The sequence below is a fragment of the Pleurodeles waltl genome, chromosome 8 (assembly GCF_031143425.1).
Source record: "Pleurodeles waltl isolate 20211129_DDA chromosome 8, aPleWal1.hap1.20221129, whole genome shotgun sequence".
Taxonomy (NCBI): Eukaryota; Metazoa; Chordata; class Amphibia; order Caudata; family Salamandridae; genus Pleurodeles; species Pleurodeles waltl.
The window spans coordinates 617,085,972-617,110,186 of NC_090447.1; the positions used below are offsets into that span (position 1 = coordinate 617,085,972).

At 46.9% G+C, this 24,215-nt stretch overlaps 1 long non-coding RNA gene across 1 annotated transcript; it reads right to left on the reverse strand.

Moving 5' to 3' along the window:
* Positions 1-693: 693 nt before the first annotated feature.
* LOC138249131 (uncharacterized) lies at positions 694-23,536 on the reverse strand. The gene is made up of 4 exons (XR_011194737.1): positions 21,250-23,536; positions 20,344-20,420; positions 11,812-11,884; positions 694-1,941 (listed from the first exon to the last, which is right to left on the reverse strand). It is a non-coding gene; the product is annotated as an uncharacterized lncRNA (long non-coding RNA).
* Positions 23,537-24,215: the final 679 nt, after the last annotated feature.

Below are 24,215 nucleotides of genomic sequence, written 5' to 3' on the forward strand. Positions count from 1 at the left end.
TGAGCAGGCCAGGAAACTTAGGCCAGGGTCAGGGTGGCCCAGTTTTCATGAAACATAAGAGCTTTTGCCTCTGACTGTATGTCATACTATCGCAGACCAAAACAATGTCTGACATAGTTATTATGCCCTAAATTTCATGCCACAGGGTGTAGATTTTCTATTATTACCTCCAACAAGGCAATATTTTGTACACTATACATAGGATACAGTATTTTTGTCAGGTGACATTTTGACAATGGTATTCTGGTACAGCACCTCATCCCTACAAGCAATGGAACCAGCAGGGCATCCTTAGGGCCAATCACGGAAATTTAGACTTTCAAACTTCTCTTTCAATAGGCAATGGATGCAAGGCACAGACTTTAAACTATGGCTCTGATAGAAAAAACATTGTTAGAAACCGTATCTCTAGTTGGCAGCAGTAAGCACCCTGTCCTAGTAAGGACCACAGCTCTAGTCAGGGCAAGTCAGTGACACGTCATAAGTTAGCCTGTGCTCAACCTCTGGTAGCTTGATCCCAAGCAGGCAGGTCTAAATCAGTATGCAATGTCTAATGTACTTGTGCAACGCACACAATATAATCATACGAGGTTCACCACAGAAAAAAAACTTCACACTGGTATTTAGAATAGTAGAGCTAGTTTATCTAGATACTTTTTAGGTTCAATACAAAGCAGAAGTATTTAGCTTTGATACTGGAGGTAGTATGATAAATGTGCAAGAAAAGAGTAACAGGATAAAAATATGGTGATGGAGGCTCCTCAGGACGGGTGTCCAATTTCCATGGTCATGCTCCTACCAGGAGCTGGAAGCGGCTATGCAGGGCCCGAACTGCCCAGGTTGAAGTTGACGAGGTGCGAGCGGCAGAGCTTTGCAGAGGCCGCTTGAGTGAAGTTGAAGAAGGGTGAGCGGTATGTGTGGGGCAGAGGCTGCTCAAATGAAGCTGAAGAGGCAAAAGTGGTAAAGCAGGGTAGAGGTCGCTCAGGTGATGTTGCTGCAATGAGAGCAGCGAAGCAAGATAGGAGCCGCTCAGGTGAAGTTAATGCTATGAGAACAGAGAAGCAAGTGTCAGAATTCTGTTGGTTCCTCAGGAGCAGTTAGGTCAAAAGGCCCACCTTCTGGCAGAAGCCGACTCCGAATATAATCAACAGAGGATCAGGATGGGCAGATGAGGGGAAGGGAATTAGGGAGAGTTCTGCGTTAATGGAGACCTGGAACAGAGGATCCAAACTGTTAACATTGCTGAGTCTACGTCTTGGAGCAATACAGTTATTCTAGACAGTTCTTCACCATGTACCAATGTCACTATACTTATCTGCAAGAAAAATCTCATGCATTAGCCAGTTGTTAATACTTTGTACCTTTTTCCCCATGCTAGATGATTATTTCTAATGGAGCTTTTCTTGTTCTAATAAACCAACTTTGAATCACTCAATAGCCATATCTTTTTCGGTGTCTTTTCGGTCTTATGGTTTCTTTCCTCTATCACCTGAAAGGTCTATTACTTATCCAAAGAAATACAAGAAATGTTCAAAATGAGTTGTAATGAGGCAAAACACCTCGTGCTAGAAATATGCTGCAATAGTTCCTGCAACTGAGCTTTTGCTAACGGCTTAAACGTGCTTCAAATTCAAGAATCACTCTGCTTTGAGCACTTAGGATCACAAAAGAAACCATGAACAAGGTTTTCCACTGTACGCCCCTTGGGGCAGCATGGAGTGTGAACAGTGCATCAGATAAAGGAGCTTCCTTACCTGCTCCGTTTTTTTCCAAAAGACCTACCCAGTCTTACACTCTGAACGGTTGACAGCAGGAGAGCTTTCGAGACAGGCTGCTCCTGCGATCGGCGAAGCCTCAATATTCTGCATTCGGTGGACGGGTGTGACTCTATTTAAATGGCCGGCAAACTAAGATGGCGGCTGTGATGTAGGATGCTGGAAACTAAGAAAGAATTTCATTAATATCACAGGAAACAAAAGTAAAAAACATGGTTCATAACGTTAGGTACATAGACATATGCAGTTTGTAACAATCTTGCTAGAACTGAAAGTCTCTTTATGAGCATGGAGGGGCCCGCGGGAAGTAAGAGCAACGCTCTAGTCTTCCCGCGGGACGATTCGGGAAGGAAGTGACGGCGAAGAGGACAGGGATTGGGGGAAAAGGTAAGTGGGGGTGGGTTTTAAGGGGAGGGAATAAAAGGGGTTGGGGGTGGAGGGACCGGCCTCTTTCCGCGCTACCATCGCGCGTTTTTAGTTTGGAGAGGCCGGTCCCTGGGGCTTCTCACTGCAGGTTTTTTGAGGTGCAGGTAGGGTGGGGCCCAGGGCGGGGAAGGGGTATGGGTATCTTCACTACAGTAGGCCGGGGCGCGCGTTCAGCCCGTGCGGCCCCCCCACCCCCCCTCCTTTCATCCTTCACACATACTGAGGGCGGCCACACGCTCCTTTTCAAGCGGCCGCTCCCCCTTTCATAGGAATTACGGCACGTGTTTGGCTGGTCGGCCGGCCTGCACTAGCAGCGCTGCGGCCGCGGTAACAGGCGGCTGGTTTTTAAGCCACTGTGGCCCCTGGGGGCCCCGCCAGCAGGCCTTTTTGGTTTTATAGGCCCAACATATCCTCAATTTAGCGGCGGTCCAGATTGTACTGGCTCCGACCACGTGGGGGCCTAATTTAATTAAAAAATAAAAATAAAAAAAGAGAGAAATAAGAAGAAATAAATAGAAATGAAAATATATATGGATATAATATTACGCGATACAACTACCTAAGTGGGGTGCCTTACATCATTACAGTGTGGGGCCCTCGCCTTCGGCCTTTATGGCACAATTAAGTGATTTAGGTCAATACAGCCCCTCCCCCCCCCAAAAAAAATAATAATAATAATAATAATTAAATTAATTAATTACTATTTTGTACAAGGAGGTTATCACACAAGGCAAAACCAACGCACTATAAGGACTCCCCCCCCTTGCCAGGCCCCCCGCAGGACCCCACACGAGGCGCCAGGTTACGCAGGGCCCACGAATCCTTTCTCAGCACGCCCTTTGTGGCCTGCAGCAGGGGGGTATAGGCAGGTCAGGAACTACGCTCTGGGATGTGTCTTTACCTAAGGGCGGAGCGGCAGCTGGGTATGGGTCAGGAGCCTACGGGGACAAGAAGTCAGGGAGGATGGTGGTTTAGGCAGCGCGATGGGAGCCAGTGGCGCATACGGCCATTCGGCGCGCGGAAGGTCAATGCCAATGCAAGAGGTTGGCAGAAAGAAGGCGATGCCAACGTGGCGCAATACGGCCCCAGCACGTTGGTCAGAAGCGCTAGAGGGGTCTCCGGCGGCCTTCTCTACTCCGCAGGATCGGGGACAACACAGAGATGGCGGACGCCATGTGGGTCACAATGACATGTCTAATAACTACATGATGAGGAGTGGGAGTGTTGGAAAGCGGATGGATGGTGTGAAGAGGATGTGTGGGAACTTGACTATGAAGAGGATCTGGAAGAATGGGAAGAGGGGGAGATCAAGGAAACAGAGGTACACAGCACAAAGGGGAGGGGAAGAGGACGCAGGAGCGGCGCAACCCCTCTCTCCGTTTCTATTTTTCAGGAGCGGGACAACAGCAGTGGTCCACAGGAAAGAAGGCAAGAACAAGCACGGGGCCGAAAGGATTCGCGGCCGGTGGCTGCACATTGCAGAGGTAAAGGGCAATGGTGGTCGGTTTGGGGGACGGTGCAAAAGGGGACGACACTCCAATTTACAAGTCCGTGGGGGTAGGAGAAGGTTCGATATGGACACGCTAACAGGTAAAGATAAGAAAGGCGGGGACAAAGGCACAGAGCTGCAAGCCAGAGGTACAACTTAGGGCGGGGACAAGACAGCGGAGAGAAGTCAGGCACAGAAGAAAAGGAAGGGGGAGAACACAAGAGGAGGCTACCCTAGATGGGTCTGGTATGCCATTGGGCCCACACATAGTGGAGAAAACAAGGCCAGAATATGGAGACACGAGTACGTAGACGTTTAAAAAAAAAAAAAAAAAACTGTTACATAGGGACATACAAGCCACAGAAGGGTCTAAGGAAGAGGAATGGGAGTTGGCCCATAGGCCGAGGGTGCCAATTAATATGGACAATTGGACATCAGTGTTTAATCTTTGCAAGCATTTATTACAAGAAATACCCTGACAGGGATATAGCGCTATCTAAATACATGGGCATCATTAGGAAAGCGCAGATGCATTTTGGGGTGTCAGAGCTGGAATGAGCATTAACCCAGAGGAGCCATGGGGGGACGTAGACCCAGAATTATGGAGGCAGTGGATGGCATCATCACAATCCGCAGCATGGACACATACGGCCAGGGGGTTACCAGTGGCACGTAAGACGTTTCAGGAACGCCCCGGCCCGGTGGGGTAGGCGGTTGTGGGACAAGGAACAGCACCTAACACGACAGGAGTGTGCTGGAATTTCAACAAGGTTTTATGCTACAGACACCCTGGCAAATTTCAACATGACAGCTCCAAGTACGGGAACCGTCACCCGGTCACACCATGCTTGTCACTCTCCAGTCCCTCCGAACAATGGAGGGCGGCTAAAGGCAGAGGGACACAGGACAATACTGCTCCAAAAGGGACCGACGTCAGTTAGGTTAGACTTTATCTTACCACGGCTGTGTATATACACAGATAGGGCAGCTGCTTTTAAGTTAGCGGAAAGTTTTTCAAGAAGGTTTCAGGGTCAGTTACCAAGGCCCACGGGGGATGAGGCTGGGCAGACAACTTGCGGTCTGCAAAGGAACTACCACAGGTGGTTAAAAAAAAAAATATATATAAAATAAAAAAATAAAAGTTGGACAAGGAACTGTCATTGGGCAGAATTGCGGGCCCATTTTATGAGTGGCCAGGTCAGAATTTGAGGAGATCCTCATTGGGAGTCGTGCCAAAGAAGGCCCCGGGAGAAGTCAGGTTGGAACATCACCTCTCATGGCCGGAGGGCACATCTGTTAATGATTTCATTGCAGCGGAAGACACCAGAGTGGTGTATGCATCAGTGGATGATGCTATAAAAATTGGTCAGGGCATGTGGCCATGGGGCAGAACTGGCAAAATGCGATACAATCAGTTTTCAGGTTATGGCCGATACATCCAAGGAATTTTTGATTGGCTGGGGATGCAGTTTGAAGGAGCAATCTATGTGGGCAGGGTCCTGCCCAGGGGTTTGTGCGATTTCATATGCCTTGTTCGAAGCGTTTAGCACCTTCAGGCAAGGGTGTTTTTTGTCAAGAGCAGTAGGGCATTATGCGGTGACCCATTGCTTGAATGACTTCCTTGTGTAGGAAGGAAGGAGGCAGGGTAATGCCGGACGGCTCTGGAAACTTTTCAGGACATGGCACAGCAGATGGGAGTGCCGTTGGCACCCGAAAAGACCGAAGGTCCCTCATCAGTTCTCACCTTCTGGGTATTGAGTTAGACTTCAGTACAATGGTGGTCAGATTACCGGCACAGAAAGTAACGGGGATGCTGGTTTTTCTTGGGCATGGTGAAGGAGGCACGAAAAAATCCATTTGAGAACAGCCCAGAAGCTGTCAGGGTACTTTAACTTTGCTTGTAGGGCAGTTAGGGGGGGGGGGGACGTTTTTGCAGGCGACTAGGTTTGTCCGTGTCAGGCGCATTTTTGCCACATCACAGAATAAGAGTGTCAATGTGACTCAGAGAAGATGTTAGTTTGTGGGAAACTTTCTGAAACAACAATTCAACGGTGTATCCTTGTGGTTCTGCAAAGGAGACAGTATGGCAGGTACAGATATTTTCAGATGCAGCAGGAGCGCATGTTTTTGGGATTTTCTGGGAGAGCAGATGGTGTGCAGAGGCGTGGCCCAAGACAGCGGTCCCGGCAGACATTTGGGAATGGGGGGGCATGATGATCACGGGACTGGTGGAGATGTCTTTAGCGGAATCCACTCGGAGATGTTACCGGTTGGCCGGGCTGGATTTTTCAGTTTTTGAGCGGTTTACAGGAAATTTTTGGGGGACAGAGTGACAAACAGCTAGAGCATCGGGCGTTGCGTTTTGCACTGTGCATGATTCGGAGAGGTTTATCAGCGGCCACTATCGGGGTGAACTGGCGGGGGTATCTTTTATGGGATTTTGTTTTGATCACGACACAGCAAGAAATGACCTGTGGGGAAGAATGTTAGAAGGTTAGGGCAGAATCAGAGCGGTAGAGGGTAGAACGGCCAGGGAACCCATTGATTTTGATTTGTTACTGAAGTTGTTACACGTACTGCTGGTATGTTGCGCAGACGAATACGAACTAGCACTTTTCTGCTTACGCATGGTGTGGATGTTTGGAGCTTTTAGAGTGTCAGAATTGTTGGGTGTGGGGGCAGCAGTTGGGATACGTTACAGGGAGGTGTGTGCACGGCGATCGATTGGGGATTATGGCTTAGACGATCGAAAACCGATTTGCTAGGTAAAGGAAAGTGGGTATGGTTAGAGAAAGGGAGCAATGTATTGGCCTTCCCAGTCATGGAAGGGAGCAAGTCTCAATCCTCACGGATGTCAAACAAGGAAGCCGGGTTTTGTGCACGGATCAGGGTCCAAGCTCACTAACTTTCAGCTTTTACGAGCGTTAGGGATGGTGTTGGGACGGGTGGGCTGCCGGGCCATGGTTTTTGGCACACATTTAGTTAGGTTTGGGGCAGCTACGGCCGCTGCGCAGTTGGGGTGGGACTGGGAAAAGATCAGGGCGATAAGCCGCTAGCGATCAAGGTTTTGCGAACGTTACGTTAGACCCTGAAAGGTGGGGAGAGACAGCAGTAGGGGGTTTTGGAGAAAGGGCAGGGGTTTTTCGTTAAGTTCAAAACACGTTACAGTTGTTTTCCATTGCAGGAGATGCGTTGGTCCATCGCGGGGCAAGACGGTTACATGGCTGGTCGGCCATTCGTGTGTCTACTGGGCAGCGAAGTTCGCGGAGGAACAGATATATGGTCGGGCCCTGGGACTGTCCAGCAGGTGGCACGAGGTGCTATGGTGGGGAAAGAGCGGAATGCGGTGGGGTAACCTGTTTCTTTTCATCACTACTAACTTATTGAACTGGTGATGTCCAGATTTGTTCATCATACAATTGGGAGAGAATGATCTCGTAAAATTGTCAGGTCCCACGCTACTGCAACACATGCAGAAGGATTTGGAGAGTCTCAAGAAAAAACTGCATGGTACATGCTTGGTATGGACAGAATTTGTTCCACGTAGAGTGTGGAGAGGGGCAGTAAAGTATGGAGCCATGGAGCGGGCTCAAAGGAAACTTACCAGAGCAATGAGGGTTTTTGCTGGGGGAAAGGGCGCAAAAATACTGAAACATGAGAACATTACTGAGCAGGAGGTTGCACTGTTCAGAGACAAGGGTGTTCACCTGTCCACACTGGGAAATGCATACTATCTGACAGATCTGAGACTGCTGGTTGAAGAGTTGTGGGGAAAGAACTTGTGGTTACAAACAAGAAATGAGGAGTACTGGTCACAGTAGCGTGGCCTTAGGGGGCAGCAAAACGCCAAATGGGTTTCTGCTGGTTGGCAGTAGATGGGGGAGGGTGGTGAGTCAGATGCGGGCTTGGCCACCCTTCCAGGGAATAAACAAGCAGGTGAAGGCTCTGAGTGGGGGTATGCGCGAACCAAATGGGGCATGAAAGGAAAAGGGGAGTGCGTAGGGGAATGGAAACGAGATAAGGGTTTGAAGGGGAAGGATGAGCGAGGAGATGTTAAGGGGAGGGCTTTACTAAAGTTACGGTTACGTTTAAAAGTTAATGGTTATGTTACTTATGCAATCCTGTCCTAATAAATGACCTTTTACACTAAATCAGCTGTCACTTAATTATTTCCCGATGCATACATACTTGTTTTTACACATTGTACAGTATGTGTTATGCTTGGAAGTCTCTGTACCTCAAGACAGTATGTATATACTTACTTCACTAAAACTGTTACACTTGTAAGCTACAATGAAGTTCTGCACACAAGTAAGGTTAGAGTTTAGGGGTTTTAATGTTTTGATACCATAACTAGTGCTCCAGCTTTCGGGCAATCCTTGCTGCAGGGCAGAAGACGCTCGGGTGAGACGTAGATGCGAGATGAGAGTGGCAAAGCAAGGCAGAGGCCGCCCAGGTGAGGTTAATGCAATATGAGTGGCAAAGCAGGTCAGAAGCCGCTTAGGTGAGAATTTATTGTTATGAGAACAGTAAAGCCAGGCAGGGGCCGCTCGGGTGAAGTCAAAAGGTTGCGGGGCAAGAGGTGAGAGGAAAGCAGGACAGGTCGGAGTCACTCTGGGCTTGCGGATCGAGTCCTGGGTTGTTGGGCAGAGATCAGCAGGCAGATTGGCGGCACAACCAAGCAGGGCAGCAGTTCCTCAGCGCATTCAGTCCTTGCAGAGTGGCAATCCTTTCACACGAAAGTCCTAACTCCAGCAGAGTGTCTTTAGTCAAGAGGTGTACCATTTTGAGTGGGTCATAGGCAGTGGCGGGCGGCAGCATTAGGAGGGAGGGGGGCGGGCGTGAAGCACACACACACACACACACACACACACACACTCACTCATTCTTTCACACACAGACACGCATGCACGCACATCCATTAACAACACTCAACCCATTCAAACATGCACGCACGCACCAAACATTCATTTTAAAACATCACACACACTTATTCTTTCACACACGCACGCACGCACATCCATTAACACTCATAACATTCAAACATGCAGGCATGTACCAAACATTCATTTTAAAAGATCACACACACTCATTCTTTCACACACACATGCAAGCACGCACACACATCTATTAACAACACTCAGTCATGCACGCGGGCACCAAACATTCAATTTAAAACATCACACACATACACACACACACTTACCTTCAGCCTCCAGGTCCCAGGAGGGTTGGGACTGCTGCCTTCCCTCATTGGCTGACCTTAGGTCAGCCAATGAGGGAAGGCAGCAGTCCCAGCCTCGTCACAGAGTGGAATGGGGTCAGTGAGACTGCTGACCCCACCCCACTCTGTGACAAAGTGTCACTGATTGACACTTGCCCTGAGCACTTCAGGGCTTAAACCTGAAGCACCCAGGGCGAGTGTCAGTGGGTGGCGCTTTCCTCATCACCCAGGGGAGGGCCTCGAGGCACCTTTGCTTAGCCGAGGAGGTCACCCCCATAGGAGCTGTGACCTCCTCAGCCCAGCAAAGTTCAGCTGAGGCAGCCAGGAGTCTGTGCAAATCGCACATGGCTCACTCCTGGCTGTATGAGCTGAAAATGAAGAGTGTCTGTCAAGCTGGCCTTTGTTCAGCCTGGCAGACACTCTTCATGAGGGGCAAAAGGTGGGGGGGGGGGCCCCTCCGCCCTAAAGGACGGGCCGCCACTGGTCATAGGCCCAATATTTATATCAAACGTTCTTTTGAGGTGTGGGGTGACTATCAAAGAGTTCTTGTGAACTGCACAGGTCCCACTGTCAGGTCAGCCTATCAATGGGAGGTAATCAGCCCCTTTGTGTTGATTCCAGACACTACCCTTCTGAGGTGTAAGTGTGAGCCCTTTCCAACCTCGTCCCCAGGATGATCCATCAGTATGCAGATGCATGCAGATGCAGTGGAGTATCCTGTGTTGTGGGTCTTTGAAGGGAATGCACAAATGTAGATGTCACCTAACTCATGCTAGATGTGTTTTGGAGATAGGCTGTGGGCACACAAGGCAGTGTATGCACAGAAATGCCTACTTTCTAAAAGTGGCATTTCTAAAATAGTAATAATAAATCCAACCTCACCAGGAAAGAGGATTTATTATTACCATTCCAATAGTACTAAACATGATGCAGCTACTTCTCTCAAACCAGGAATTGCAGCTTAAAGGTATTACAAGTAAGTCCCAATGCAGGCCTCATAGCAATGAAAAATGACTTGGGGAGTTTTTCATTACTAGGACATGAGAACTTAAAAGTATATGTCCTGTATTATGCTTACATGGCGCCCTGCCGTATAGGCCACATAGGGCCTGCCTTAGGGATGACTTAAATGTAGGGAAAGAGATGATTAAGGCTAGGCAGAGGTTTTTAAATGTCAAGTCAGGGAGTGCACAGAGGCTCTGCGGTGGTAGGCCTGAGACACATTTACAGAGCTACTTGAGTGGGTGGCACATTCAGTGCTGCACGCCCACCAGTAGCATTTGATTTACAGGCCCTGGGCATGGGGTATAACACTCTACAAGGAACTGATAGGTAAATTAAATATGCCAACTTTGGATACGCCAGTGTTACCATGTTTTGAGGGGGGAAGCACATCCACTTTAGCACTGATCAGCAGTGGTAAAGTGCTCAGAGCCCTAAGGCCAACAAAAAGACACAGCAACAAAAAGGAGGCAAAGGCAAAAGGTCCTGGGATAGACCACCCAAAGGATGCCAGGTCTAACAAACATGCACATGTGTGATGTATTAAGAACAATGTAAACAGCATAGTTAAACTGACAGGCAACATCTACTACGAAACAGTCAAACATCAATACCTTAACTGCGCCACCTTTCCTTATATCACATCTAAATATGTAGAAATGTGAAGCAAGGCCATGCTAAGGACATGTTTACAAATTACAAGAAGTTAAATATCAACCAGCAAAGAACTACACAGTGAAAAAACAGAAAGGGACAAATCTACCTGATAGCCTGTTATCCCACCTGAAATCCTGAATGTTGAAGTGAAACGATAAAAAAGTTTAATGAACATGGAAAAATAAGTTGTCTCTCAAAAACCAACATCCCCCTGAATTTAAGACTTCAGGATGTCCAGCACAAATATGAGGTGGCATAACCCACCTTCTCAACATCTACAGTACTAGGGGCCCTTAAACCGCTGCCTTAAATTCAACTTTCATTGCCACATTGCGTGAAGGGGGATTTTTGACTTTTTAATGAAAGGCATAGATGGTTGGTAAGCCATCGTCATGGGTGGCATCGCATCCCACATGGAAAGAGGAGGTTTATCTCATAAAAAAGACAAGGTGGTAACATCTCAAAATTTCAGATCTACAAGAAAAACTAAAAATTACAGTAATGCAGCATAAAGTGGGCAATCTAGAAACAATACCAATACCATAGCTCATGTTTTGACCAAACAGCATCCCATACGCCTAAAAAGGGGAATACAGAAATGAATGAGAACGTGACATTCAGTAGGTCAGTGAGGCGCTGTTTATAGACAGAAGCCCTCATTCCAGTTTGTAGTTTCATGGTGTCCTGTTATATCACCCCAGTACCATGCAATATTGAATAGAACCGAATGGAATAGGGAATAATCATGTGGGCTGATTTTTCAGGTCGTTTGCCCACATGGAAATTGACAGTCCATAGGATTTAACCACATACATTTGCCATCTGCTCTGAGCAGGTGGCAAATGTATGTATAGGCCTGTGGGTGGGGTACGGGTGTCGGAGTGCGGGTGAGGGATGGAAGCAGAAGCTTTTTTTACAGCAGCAGGAAGCATTGTATGCTTTCCACTGCAAGGAAAAATGGAACTAAACTTGGCTGTTGCTATAGCCAAAGCCCTTGTGTGATTTTTCCAACCAGAATTACCGACTGGAAAAATTATTCAGGTTCTACACCCTGTAACACGAGGTGTGACAAAATATAATCGCTCCAAATTATACAGAGTGAAATTAACATCCAAAATCATGCATTTAATGTGCTCTGCCTAACTTGTAATCAGGCCCAGAGTGAGACTTGTGCATCATCGTGTGCTAAGTAGCAACAACTCAACACCACACATAAATAATGAACTAAAACTACTTACTTAATGTGGACAAACGGCTCTCCTATTTCCTGCATGTAAGAATGCATCGCCCTCTTCTTCTCTTGAAACTATGCTGTTAAAATGTTAGAAGTGGGAAGTCATTATTAAGGGAACAGCGTTCCTTCATCACTTTTCCTGCATGTAAATGAGGGCAATTATCTGTGTCTATTAACGGGAAATGACCTAGCAGTACCATGAGAACCGTTGTCATCTCTACAGATTCACTTTCAATGTCTGTGGTTGTGTAACTGTAACTGTATCACTCCGGCATGGCAATACACCACTGAAATTTGAAGCCTATCTGTAGAGGGCGTCAATGGCAAAGCAGGGCAGATAAACACAGCCACTGTACTGCAACCATAAACCCAAAGAATCACCCTCCTTTTATAACCAGAGTGTCGATTTGCTATGATGTTTGTTTCTGGTACAAAGGCAGCATGAGCTCAGCTGAGAACCTTTGTTTCCTACAGACAACATCGAAGAAACATTTTGAAATAGGGAGATGTCTAGTGCTGCTGGTAGAGGTACTGGGCGGTCCAGTACCACTGGTATTGGATGTCATTTTCTTTTCGGAAGGTAGACACGTTCACACACTTAGAGCCTGATTTATACTTTTTTTAGTGCGACATTTGCTTCATTTTGTGACTAAAAAATGGCGCAAACATACAAAACACAATTATGGACCTGATTTATACTTTTTTGCGCCACATCACCGTTATTTTATTTACACGAAAGCGGCACAAACTTACAAAATACAATTGTATTTTGTAAGTTTGCGCCACTTTTGTGTCAATAAATGACGGTAATGCAGCGCAAAGAAGTATAAATTAGGGCCTATATTTCGTAAGATTGCGCCGCTTTTGCGATTCATTCCTTTTAAAGAACTTCTTTAGGGCCTTATTATTTGATTTGTATTATTTCCATTCAAAATATAGTATTTGTAGTTGATCACAATTAAAGTTTACCATTCATGTTTTTCTTATCGTCATCATTGAGGGCCTCATTATATATAGGTGGATGGCCCATTGTTGTGCTACAGAGAAAGAATACATTTCTCCATCACCCGGGTGGAGGGACCATCCGCCAGATTTATAAATGACCGTCAAGCTGGCACTCATTTATAAAGCGCTGCCAGGAACCATAGTCACAGCAGTTGCTGTCAATTCATTTTTAGGTCAAGCCCAGACAGCACGCATGCGCTGTCTACAAAACCTGTTGGATGAAGTATAGGACTTTGGTCCTGCCTGTAGCTTACAATAGGTTAATGGCAGTGGTGCTCTTACTTTGCTGCCTCCTAGATGGTTTGGCAACCGATATGTCCCTTAACGTACTTGGCTGAGGAGCACTGGCCAAGTTCAGTTCAATTACGCCTAGGATGTTTTTCTGTTGCTTGGACGGACTATTTTTCTTTCTTTCCTGCCTCTCGTGTTTGTCAGTAAGCACTCGTGTTCACACGCGTGGTTCGTTTCCGCATTTACCCTTCACTTGGTCCTTACTTTACATAATTAGTAATTACAAATAGTTGTGTTGTCATGCGTGTATTGTGACCTTTTTTGGTTGCTTTATATAGCATGAAATCAATCCAGGAATGAATCCCCAACAGCGACTCTCCTGGCACTGCGGGAGAGCTGATACTACAATATTCACTGCACTCAGGGAAACTCACCCCATAATGCTTTGCAGGCATTCCTTTAGCTGAAGCTTTGGTTCTGTACAGCTGAGAGAAATCTGTGTTATAAGTTCCTTGTTTGTAATAATATTCTGACAGCCTTGCTTGGCCTACAAATGTGTAATGCACTATGCTCTTCAAGGGCTAAAGAATGATAACTGTCCCATAGCATTACTGACTCAGTTAGCTTGACAGAGACATCTAGCAACAATCAGAGGTATTACACCTTCTGCTAATGCACAAACACAGTTTATTTTTGATAAAGGTTTAATGTATGCACGGAAACTGACCCCATAATGCTTTGCAGGCATTCCTTTTGCAAAACATTTATGGCCATAACTCAGCCCGTGGTGGTCCTAGGGCAATAGATCCACCACTAAAACATTCAGAATGGTGTGCTCTCCTGGGTCACACTAGGTTAGAGGGGGCCTAAAAATGATAACCAATTCCACTATTCAATGCATCTTTAAATTCTTTTATAGCTGGAACTTTAGTTTTTATAGCTGAGATGACTTTGTATTATAAGGTTCTAGGAGTATATTTATGTTTGGTTTTTGCTGTTTTAATGTTGTTTATTTTGATGCTAAAACATTCCTGATCTAACTCCATATTTATATTTTGATGCTAGACTTGTCTAGTGTCAAAATATTAGAGTTAGGGGTATATTTATACTTTTTGATACAAACCTCCACTAATGCAGTTTTACCTCAAAAAGTTTAGCACCGGCTTGCGCCATTTCTGAGCTTCAACCAGCCAAGCATCATTTTCTGATGCAAAACCATCCATACCACATGACTCCTGTCTTACAAAAGACAAGAGTCATGCCCACCACCCCAATGGCCAGCACAGGGCCAGGTCTCCTGGGCATTGTTTTTGCACCCTGTGCCATGCAGGGGGCCCCAGGTTGGGCCCCGATGGCAGTTCAATTGAAAAAAGAATACTTACCTACATTTACCCTACTTACGTGGGATGGGGTCCCCCATCCTCCGGTGTCCCTCTGGTGTGGGTGGAGGTGTTCCTGGGGCTTGAGGAGGGCACCTGTGGACCAATTCCATGGTGTTTCACCATGGAAATGGGTCCACAGGTCTTCTAACGCCTGGTCTGACCGAGGCATTAAATAATGGTGCAAAGCAAGCTTTGCCTCATTATTTAGCCCCTCCTCCCACCTGTGCATCATTTTAGCACGGACCTATAAATATGGGGATATGGGAATGCCTACCTTGCATCTCATTGGCTCAAGGGGGCATATTTATACTCTGTTTGCACCGAATTAGAGTCATTTAATTTTACTCTAATTCAGTGCAAAACCAACTCCATATTTATACTTTGGTGCTAGACCTGTCTCACGCCAAAGTTATGCAGGTAAAGTCATTTTTTGGACGTGGAAACCTACCTTGGCTTAATGAGATGCAGGTGTTCCTGTGCAAAAAATGGCTCTACGGCCTTAACGCCATATTTATACTCCCATGCAAAAATGGTGCACGGGAGGTAGGAGGGGTCAAAAATGGGGCAAAGCTTGCTTTGCCCCATTTTTTAACGCCTGGGTCAGGGCCGGCGTAAGGGGACCTGTCGGCCTATTTCCATGGTGGAACCCCCATCCACACCAGAGGGACAGCGGAGGGTGGGGGACCCCATCCCAGGTAAGTTCAGGTCAGTATAGGTAAGTATTTTATTTTATATTTTAAAGTGCCAGAGGGGCCTATGAAATGGGCCCCCATACATGGCACAAAGTGCAATGGCCATGCCATTGGGGTGGCGGGCATGACTCCTATGTTTTCTAAGACAGGAGTCATGTGGTATGGATGGTTTTGCATCAGAAAATGACTCTAGACAGGTTAGAGTCATTTTTTTACTCTAACCTGCCTAACGTCATTTTTTGGTGCAAAATCCCCTTCTTCCATACCGCCAGCCCCACCTAACTAACGTCATTTTTTTTTTTCACTAGCCTACCCTTTGTACTGGCTTGCACCATTCCATAAATATGGTGCCCGGCTGGTGCACAGAAATGGTGCAAGCCGGTGCTAAACGTTTTAGTGCAAAACTGCGTTAGTGCAGTTTTGCCCCAAAAAGTATAAATCAGGGCCAAGGTAGGTTCACACATCTAAAAAATGGTGCAAACTCCAATATTTTGACGTTAGACGTGTCCAACGTCAAAATATAAATATGGGGTTAGTTTTGCGCTGAATTTGTGGCAAAAAAATGACGCAAATTTGGCACAAATGGAGTATAAATATGCCCCTGAGTGTCATGTTGTAGATGCGGCAAACTATCTTGTGCTAATTGGATGCAAGCTAGGGTTTCCCATTCATCTATCCTCAGGTGCAGAAACAACGCTTACAGAGGAGGTAGACCCAAATAATGATGCTAAGCCTGCTTTGTGCCATTATATGATGCCTGGGTCAGACCAGGCATTAGGGTACCTGTGGACCCATTTCCATGGGCAAACACCATGGAATGGACCCGTAGATCCCTTCCCCAGCAACAGCCACACCAGAGGGACACAACAGGAAAGGGGACCCCATCCTGGGTAAGTACAGGTAAGTATTGTTTTTTTTGTTGTTGTGCCACTTGAGGCCCCTGACATGGGGCCCCCTGCCTGGCACTGGGTATTATGGCCTTACCCAGGGGACACTGGTCCCCTGTGCTTGCCGTTGGGGTGGTGGGCATGACTCCTGTCTGTACTTGGACAGGAGTCATATTTGGGTGCTAGTGCACAGGAAATGATGTTAGGGTGGTTAGCTGCATATTTATTGCCCCTACCCACCCTAGCGCAAATGCAGTTTTGCGGCATAAAGTATAGCGTCGGCTTGCGTTATTCCACTGCGCCAGCTGGGAGCCATGTTAAAGGAATGGTGCATGCCATCTCTAAACTTGGGCTAGGGTCTTAAAAGAAGATGCTAGCAGGGTGGGATGGCAGTACGGAAGGAGGGGGTTATGCATCAAAAAATTATGCTAGCCTGGTTAGAGGCAAAAAAATCCCTCTAACCAGACTAGCACCCTTTCCTGGCGCACAACCACCAAAAACATGAGTCCTGTTTTAGGAAAGACAGGGGTCATGCCCAAAACCCCAATGGCCAGCACAAGTGTCCCCTGGGCATGGCCATTACACCCTGGGCCATGCAGGGGGCCCCAAGTTAGGGCCCCCAATCGCACAAAAAAAAATACTTACCCAGACGTACCTGGGATGGGGTCCACCATCTTCTGGTGTCCCACTGGTGGGGCTTGGGGAGGGCACCTGTCACCCATTCCATGGTGTTTAAGTACATAAATGGGTCCACAGGTCCGCTAACGTCTGGTCTGACCCATGCGTTAAATAATGGTGCAAAGCAAGCTTTGCACCATTATTTGGTCCCTCCTCCCACCCGGGCATCATTTTAGCATGAGAGGATAAATTTGGGGCTACAGGGATAGCACTCTTTTTTGGATGAGAACACCTACCTACCTTGCATCTCATTGACGCAAGGTAGGTTCACTCATCCAAAAAATGGAGCAAACTCCTATATTTTGACATTAGACATGTCTAACATCAAAATATAAATATGGAGTTGTGAGAAGGTAGCCTCTTTCTAGCATTGTCACCCCCACTTTTGGCCTGTTTGTAAGTATATGTCAGGGTGTTTTTACTGCCTCACTGGGATCCTGCTAGCCAGGACCCCAGTGCTCATAGTGAAAACCCTATTTATCAGTGTGTTGTGCCTGTCTCACTGGGACCCTGCTAGCCAGGACCCCAGTGCTCATAGTTTGTGGCCTAAATGTGTATGCCTGTGTAGTGCCTAATTGTATCACTGAGGCTCTGCTAATCGGACCCTCAGTGCTCATGCTCTCTCTCCCTTTAAAATTGTCACTATAGGCTAGTGACCATTTTTACCAATTCTAATTGGCATACTGGAACACCCTTATAATTCCCTAGTATATGGTACCTATGTACCCAGGGTATTGGGGTTCCAGGAGATCCCTATCGGCTGCAGTATTTCTTTTGCCAGCCATAGGGAGCTCAGACAAATCTTACACAGGACTGCCATTGCAGCCTGAGTGAAATAATGCACACATTATTTCACAGCCATTTTTTCTGCACTTAAGTAACTTATAAGTCATCTATATGTCTAGCCTTCACTTGCTGAAGGTTAGGGGCAAAGTTACTAAGTGTGAGGGCACCCTTGCACTAGCAAAAGTGCCCCCACATAGTTCAGGGCCATTTCCCCGGACTTTGTGAGTGCAGGGACAGCATTACACGCGTGCACTACATATCTGTCAATACCTATATATAGCTTCACAATGGTAACTCCGAATATCGCCATGTAACATGTCTAAGATCATGGATTGCCCCCCATGCCAAATCTGGTATTGGGGTGCCAAGCCCTTGCATCCCCGGGGCTCCACTATAGACCCAGGGTACTGCCAAACCAACTTTCTAGGGTTTTCTCTGCAGCTATCGCTGCTGCCAACCCACAGACAGGGTTCTGCCCTCTTGGGGTCTGGGCAGCCCCGTCCCATGAAGGCAGAACAAAGAATTTCCTCTGAGAGAGGGTGTTACACTCTTTCCCTTGGAAATAGGTGTTAGGGGCTGGGGAGGAGTAGCCTCCCCCAGCCTCTGGAAATGCTTAGAAGGGCACAGATGGTGCCTTTCTTGCATAAACCAGTCTACACCGGTTCAGGGAACCCCCAGTCCCTGCTCTGGCGCAAAACTGGACAAAGGAAAGGGGAGTGACCACTCCCCTGTCCATCACCACCCCAGGGGTGGTGCCCAGAGCTCCTCCAGTGTGTCCCAGACCTCTGCCATCTTGAATCCAGAGGAGTGAGGGCACTCTGGAGGCCTCTGAGTGGCCAGTGCCAGGAGGTGACATCAGAGACCCCTCCTGATAGGTGCTTACCTGACTAGGTGGCCAATCCCCCTCTTAGGGTCTCTCCAGTGGGCTTTTTCTCAGATAACGACTTGCAAGAATTCTCCAGAGTTCCTCTGCACCTTTCTCTTCGACTTCTGCCAAGGATCGACCATTGAGTGCTCCAGGACGCCTGCAAAACTGCAACAAAGTAGCCAGAAGACTACCAGCAACATTGTAGTGCCTAATTCTGCCGGCCTTCTCAACTGTTTCCTGGTGGTGCATGCTTTGGGGGCTGCCTGCCTTCATCCTGCAATGGAAGCCACAAAGAAATCTCCTGTGGGTCGACTGAATCTTCCCCCTGCTTCAGCAGGCACCAAACTTCAGCATCACAGGTACTCTTGGACCCCTCTCATCCTGATGAGCGTGGCCCCTGGAACACAGGTGGTGGACCCAAGTGACCCAGACTGTCCAGTGGTTCAACTGTCCAAATTTGGAGTAGGTAAGTCCTTGCCTTCCCTCTCCAGTCAATAATCCTGTGCATAGCGTGAACTGCAGCTGCTAGGGCTTCGGTGCACTTTTGCAAGGAATCCTTCATGCACAGCCAAGCCCAGGTCCCCACCACTCCATCGTGCATTGCTCAATTGCCTGAGCTGACCTCCGGCTTCGTGGGACCCTTTTTTGTAGTGTTGAGATGACCGTCATGCTCAGTCTTCTCGAACCCGTGTTCAAGGACTTCTGCGGGTGTTGCCTTCTTGTGCATGGGCTCTCTATGTTTCTGAGGTCCCCCTCTGTCTCCTCTCCCAAGTGGCGACATCCTGGTCCTTCCTGGGCCCGGGTAGCACCCTTTTTATTTGAATGCAACCTTTGCAGCTAGCAAGGCTTGTTTGTGGTCTTTTGCCAACAAACAACTCTGTATCCTCCAGTACTCCGTGGGACATCTTCTGCATGAAGGAGAAGTTCCTAGCACCTTTTGTTGTTGCAGAATCTTCAGCTTCTTCTATCTGAAGGCAGCCATTTTGCACCTTCATCCAGGGTTTTGTGGGTTCCTGCCCACCCTGGACACTTTCACAACTCTTGGACTTGGTCCCCTTCCTTTGCAGGTCCTCTGGTCCAGGAATCCGTCTTCAGTGCTTTGCAATCTGGTGTGGTCTTTGCAAAATCATCTATCATGACTTTAGTGTGTTTCTGGGGAAGTGGTACCACCTTACTCCTACTTTTCAGGGTCTATCTTGGACACCCTTAGTGTTTTCTTACACTCCCAGCGACCCTCTACACACTACACTAGCCTAGGGGTCCATTCGTGGTTCGCATTCCACTTTTTTAGTGTATGGTTTGTGTTGCCCCTAGACCTATTGCATCCTACCGTATTCTACAGTGTTTGCACTACTTTCTGACTGTTTTACTTACCTGATTTTGGTTTGTGTGTATATTTTGTGTATTTTACTTACCTCCTAAGGGAGTATATCCTCTGAGAAAGTTTTGGCACATTGTCACTACAATAAAGTACCTTTATTTTTGGTAACTCTGAGTATTGTCTTTCTTATGATACAGTACCTATATGATATAATTCTTATAGTAGGAGCTCCTAGTTCAGCCTTAGCTGCTCTGCTATAGCGACTTCTATCAGCCTAAGCTGCTAGAACACTACTAATCTACTAATAAGGGATAACTGGTCCTGGCACAAGGTGTAAGTACCATCAGGTACCCACTATAAAACAGGCCAGCCTCCTGCAGGAGTTAGGTTTGCACCAAATTTGCCTAAAAAAATGACACCAATTCAGTGCAAACAGAGTATAAATATGCCCCTATGTTTGCCAGTGGCTAAAGGATGATAATGGCCACAAGACCCCACTAACTCAGTAGGCTCCAAAGAAACATCTAGCCAAGACCAGTGGTATTGCACCTTCTGCTAATGCACAAACATAGTTTATTTCTGATAGTGCTTTTGGCTCCAGAGGGACATCTAGCCATAGCCAGTGGTACTGCACCTCTTGCTGTTGACTCTACCGGGATATCTAGCCATAACCAGTGGTACTGCACCTTCTGCTGTTGACTTTACAGCAACATCTAGCCATGACCAGTGGTACTGCACCTTCTGCTGTTGACTCTTGTGAGCTCTGAAACAAACACAAATAATTATTTCATGTATTCGAACTTGCATAGAGAATGACATAACGTAGAAAAATAAAGTGTGATTAGAAATGTTTCTACTAAACTAGCCACCATCATATACGAAGTTATTCATTAGTAGTGTGTTAACATGTTTTAGGAGTTTATGTAATTGTCGAACTGCAGTGATGTGTCAAACTTATAGCTAAATGTTATGAACTTGCTTATGCTAAATTATAGGCCTCAAGTTAGCGAGACCTAGGCTGAAAATTTATGTCTGCCAAATATTGAAAAAGGCAACGTTAGTGTGGTAGGCTATGGCGGTACGCGGGACAGAGAGGCTGACTCCGGTAAATATGGTTAGTGGGTAATTGAGAGTACTTTATTATCTTTTCCTCAATTAATAGACAATGTCCAATGTTCAATATGTTTTTACTATGAACTTGTAACCACTCTCGTCTTGTCTTTGTTAATCTTCTCTCCTTTTTTCTGTTTCTTTCCCCTTCTTTAGGTTTGGAAGACCTTTGGTTGTTGGATCCCTCGAGCGTCCCGGAAAACAATAGGGAAAAAAAACACAATATATGTATGGTAAGATCTCTGAGTACCCTGGGCGTTACTCTTCTATACAAGGTGGGGAGGGAGCAAGCAGGGGTGGTAGGTGAGGTAGCCCACGGTGCTCGTGTAGGGATTTGTCAATGGTGGTACAATCCTCTGTGATCACACTTTCTATCTTCCCTAGTGCTGCCGTGTCTTCTCTTTTACCCACCCCGCTCCCTTGATCCCGTCCCCGGTGCCCGCAGACAACTGTGCTCCCCTTGTCCCTAGGAGGGACCGTACCTTTGAAAGCCACGACCCTCCGGGGTCGTGGCGGGTCTCTCACGTCCTTGCCTCCTCTCCGCTGGTGGTCACAGCTCCGGTTCTGTCGGTCCCGCAGGAGGCTTTGGATCCGTCTGTTTCGGTCTTCTCTGTCTCTGGTGCTCCGCAAGTGTTCTTCTTCTCCGTAGCGTTCTCTCCCCTTTTGGCATAGTCCGTCTTCTCTTGTAGTCCACGGAGCCGAAAGCAATCCTCTGATGCGTCGCGTAGCGTTCCCAGGTTACTATGGGAACGTGGAACGGCCTTGAGGGAACTAAACGACTGACGCCGGCTGAGGAAAAGAGAGGGTGCAGTCACGGGAGCCCGGCTACATTCCCCATCCCATGATCGGGACTGATCGAGGGCCGAAGAGGAAGGAGGAGGAAACCGAGACAGATAGTCTGCGGGTCCTTGTAGTGAACCAGGAATGTGGCAGACCTGGAAGGTAAAAGGTTGCAGTTCTAGGAACCAGCGTAACACTCTGGAATTGGTGTCCTTATGGGAGGCGAGCCAAGTAAGAGGGGCATGATCCGTGCACAGAATAAATTATAGGCCTAAAAGGTAATATTGTAGAGTCTCTACCGCCCATTTAATGGCCAAACACTCTTTTTCAATAGTGGGGTAGTTAAGTTCTCGTGGGAGAAGTTTCCGACTTATATAGACAACTGGGTGGGCAAAATTTTCGTCATCGGGTTGAGTGAGGACGGCTCCAAGGCCGATGTTGGAGGCATCAGTATAGAGGTGGAAAGGTCTAGAAAAATTGGGACATTTTAATACTGGCTCAGTGGTAAGGAATTTCCGTAATTGCTCAAAGCTATTATACTAAATCTCCGAAAATGGTGCTAACGTAGTGGGATGTCGTTTGGCTAGTAGAACGGTTAGAGGGGCAGCTATGGTGGAATATCGGGGTATAAACCTACGATAATACCCTACCAACCCTAAAAAGGACCGTAGGCCTCTCTTAGTTTTGGGTTTGGTTGCTTGCATTATGGCTTCAATTTTGGATTTTTGTGGTTGAAGGGTGCCATTACCTATCACATAGCCCAGATAGGATATTTCTGTATTTCCTAACCTACATTTCGTGGGATTAGCCGTTAACCCGGCTTCTGTCAGAGCGGTAAAGATCTGGTTTAGATGTAGTAAGTGGTTATGCCAGGTGTCGCTATAGATGACAATGTTGTCTAGATAGGCTGCCGTGAAGTCCTGGAATGGTTTTAGCAATCGTCCATCAAGCGCTGGAAAGTAGCAGGAGCTCCGTGTAGACCGAAAGGTAAAACCGTGAACTGATAGAGGCCTGGCGGTGTTGAAAAAGCTGTTTTCTCTTTTGCATCTGGAGCGAGGGGGATTTGCCAATACCCCTTTGTCAGGTCAAGGGTTGATAGGTATTTTGCTTTCCCTAACCTCTCTAAGAAGTCATCCACTCGGGGAATGGGGTACGTATCGAACTGGGATATATCATTGAGTTTGCGGAAATCGATGCAAAACCGAATCGACCCTTCTGGTTTCGGAACAAGCACTACGGGGGAATTCCAGGGACTAACAGAGGGTTCAATCACCCCCAGAGTCAGCATTTTCTTTACTTCTTCCTCAATCACGTTTTTCCGGGCTTCAGGTATACGATAAGGTCGAAGGCAGACTATCTGTCCTTCAGGAGTTTTTATGTTGTGGAATATCAAATTGGTTTTGCCCGGGATTTCTGAGAAGAAGTTGGAATGCTGGTTTAAGAGGGCACATAGGTGTTTCTTTTCAGTATTATTTAGAGACTTATTTATACAACGGTTTTCTTCCGGATTTTGTTCCCCCAAAGGATATAGTTCTACGTCTAGCTCCTTGGATGGTGAGATAAAGTATTTGTTGGCTACTTGATCGTTCGCCTCCTATGCTGGTTTCCATTGTTTCAGTAAATGTATGTGGTAGATCTGGGTTCTTTTCGGGTGCGCGTTTAACTCTATGAGGTAGGTAACAGGAGTGACTGCTTTAAGAACTCTATAGGGGCCCTGCCATTTGGCTATTAACTTGTGTTCAGAGGTTGGTCTCATAATGAGTACTTGATCATTTGGGAGGAAGGAACGTATTCTACTTCCTTTATCATAATAGGTTTTTTGTTTTGATTGTGCTGTCTCAAGGTGTTGGTGTACATCTTCCCATAGATTATTCAACTGGTTTTTTAATTGCTGAACATACTCTAGCAAGGGTTTTCCCTCTCCCTCTATGTGTACACAAAAAGAGAGCAATGGGAGTGTTGCTAGCCCACACCGCCTCCCTATAGAAATTATATCACCACTAATGGTGTGGGGTAGTAGGAACTGAAAGTCAGACTAGGTCAGTCTTTTTTTCAGTGGTGTTGGTAAGGTCACTGAAGATCCTCAGCTCGGGAAGTAATTTCTGGAAAAATGTCCGGGCTAAGGGGTGCTGTGTTGCCTACAGGGGGATGGGGGATTTCCCTTACGGACTAGGTGGTCTCACACACATAATAGTGTCTTGCTTCATCATATGACCACCTAGCCCCACCCAAGTAAGATGATACTACTTGGGCGGACTCAACCTCGTGGTTAAAAGAACCAGAGGGAGTGCTGAAATTAGACTGGCTGGATAATTACATTGATCCAGAAGGGGTGAATACTAAAATTACCAAGCATGTCACCAGTAGCTTCTGCTAATTTTAATGAAGGTGCATGCTGGTAAGCCTAAAACTAAAGGGGAAAGGCTCGTTGGGGAGTGATGTCTCTTGGAGTCTAAAAGAAAAAGTGGATGACCAACATGTTTCTGCCCTCACTCAGTGCTGGTAGGTCAGGGGCATTCGTCAGGGTCGGAGCACACTCAATAAGTGGGGTGCTCAAAAAGTGAAAAATGTATATGGCCTACCTGAACGGGTAGTTCACGGTGAGGTAGGCCTGTAGTAGATAACAATCAATGCATCAATAGATCCGCCACTATTAGTTCAGAAGATA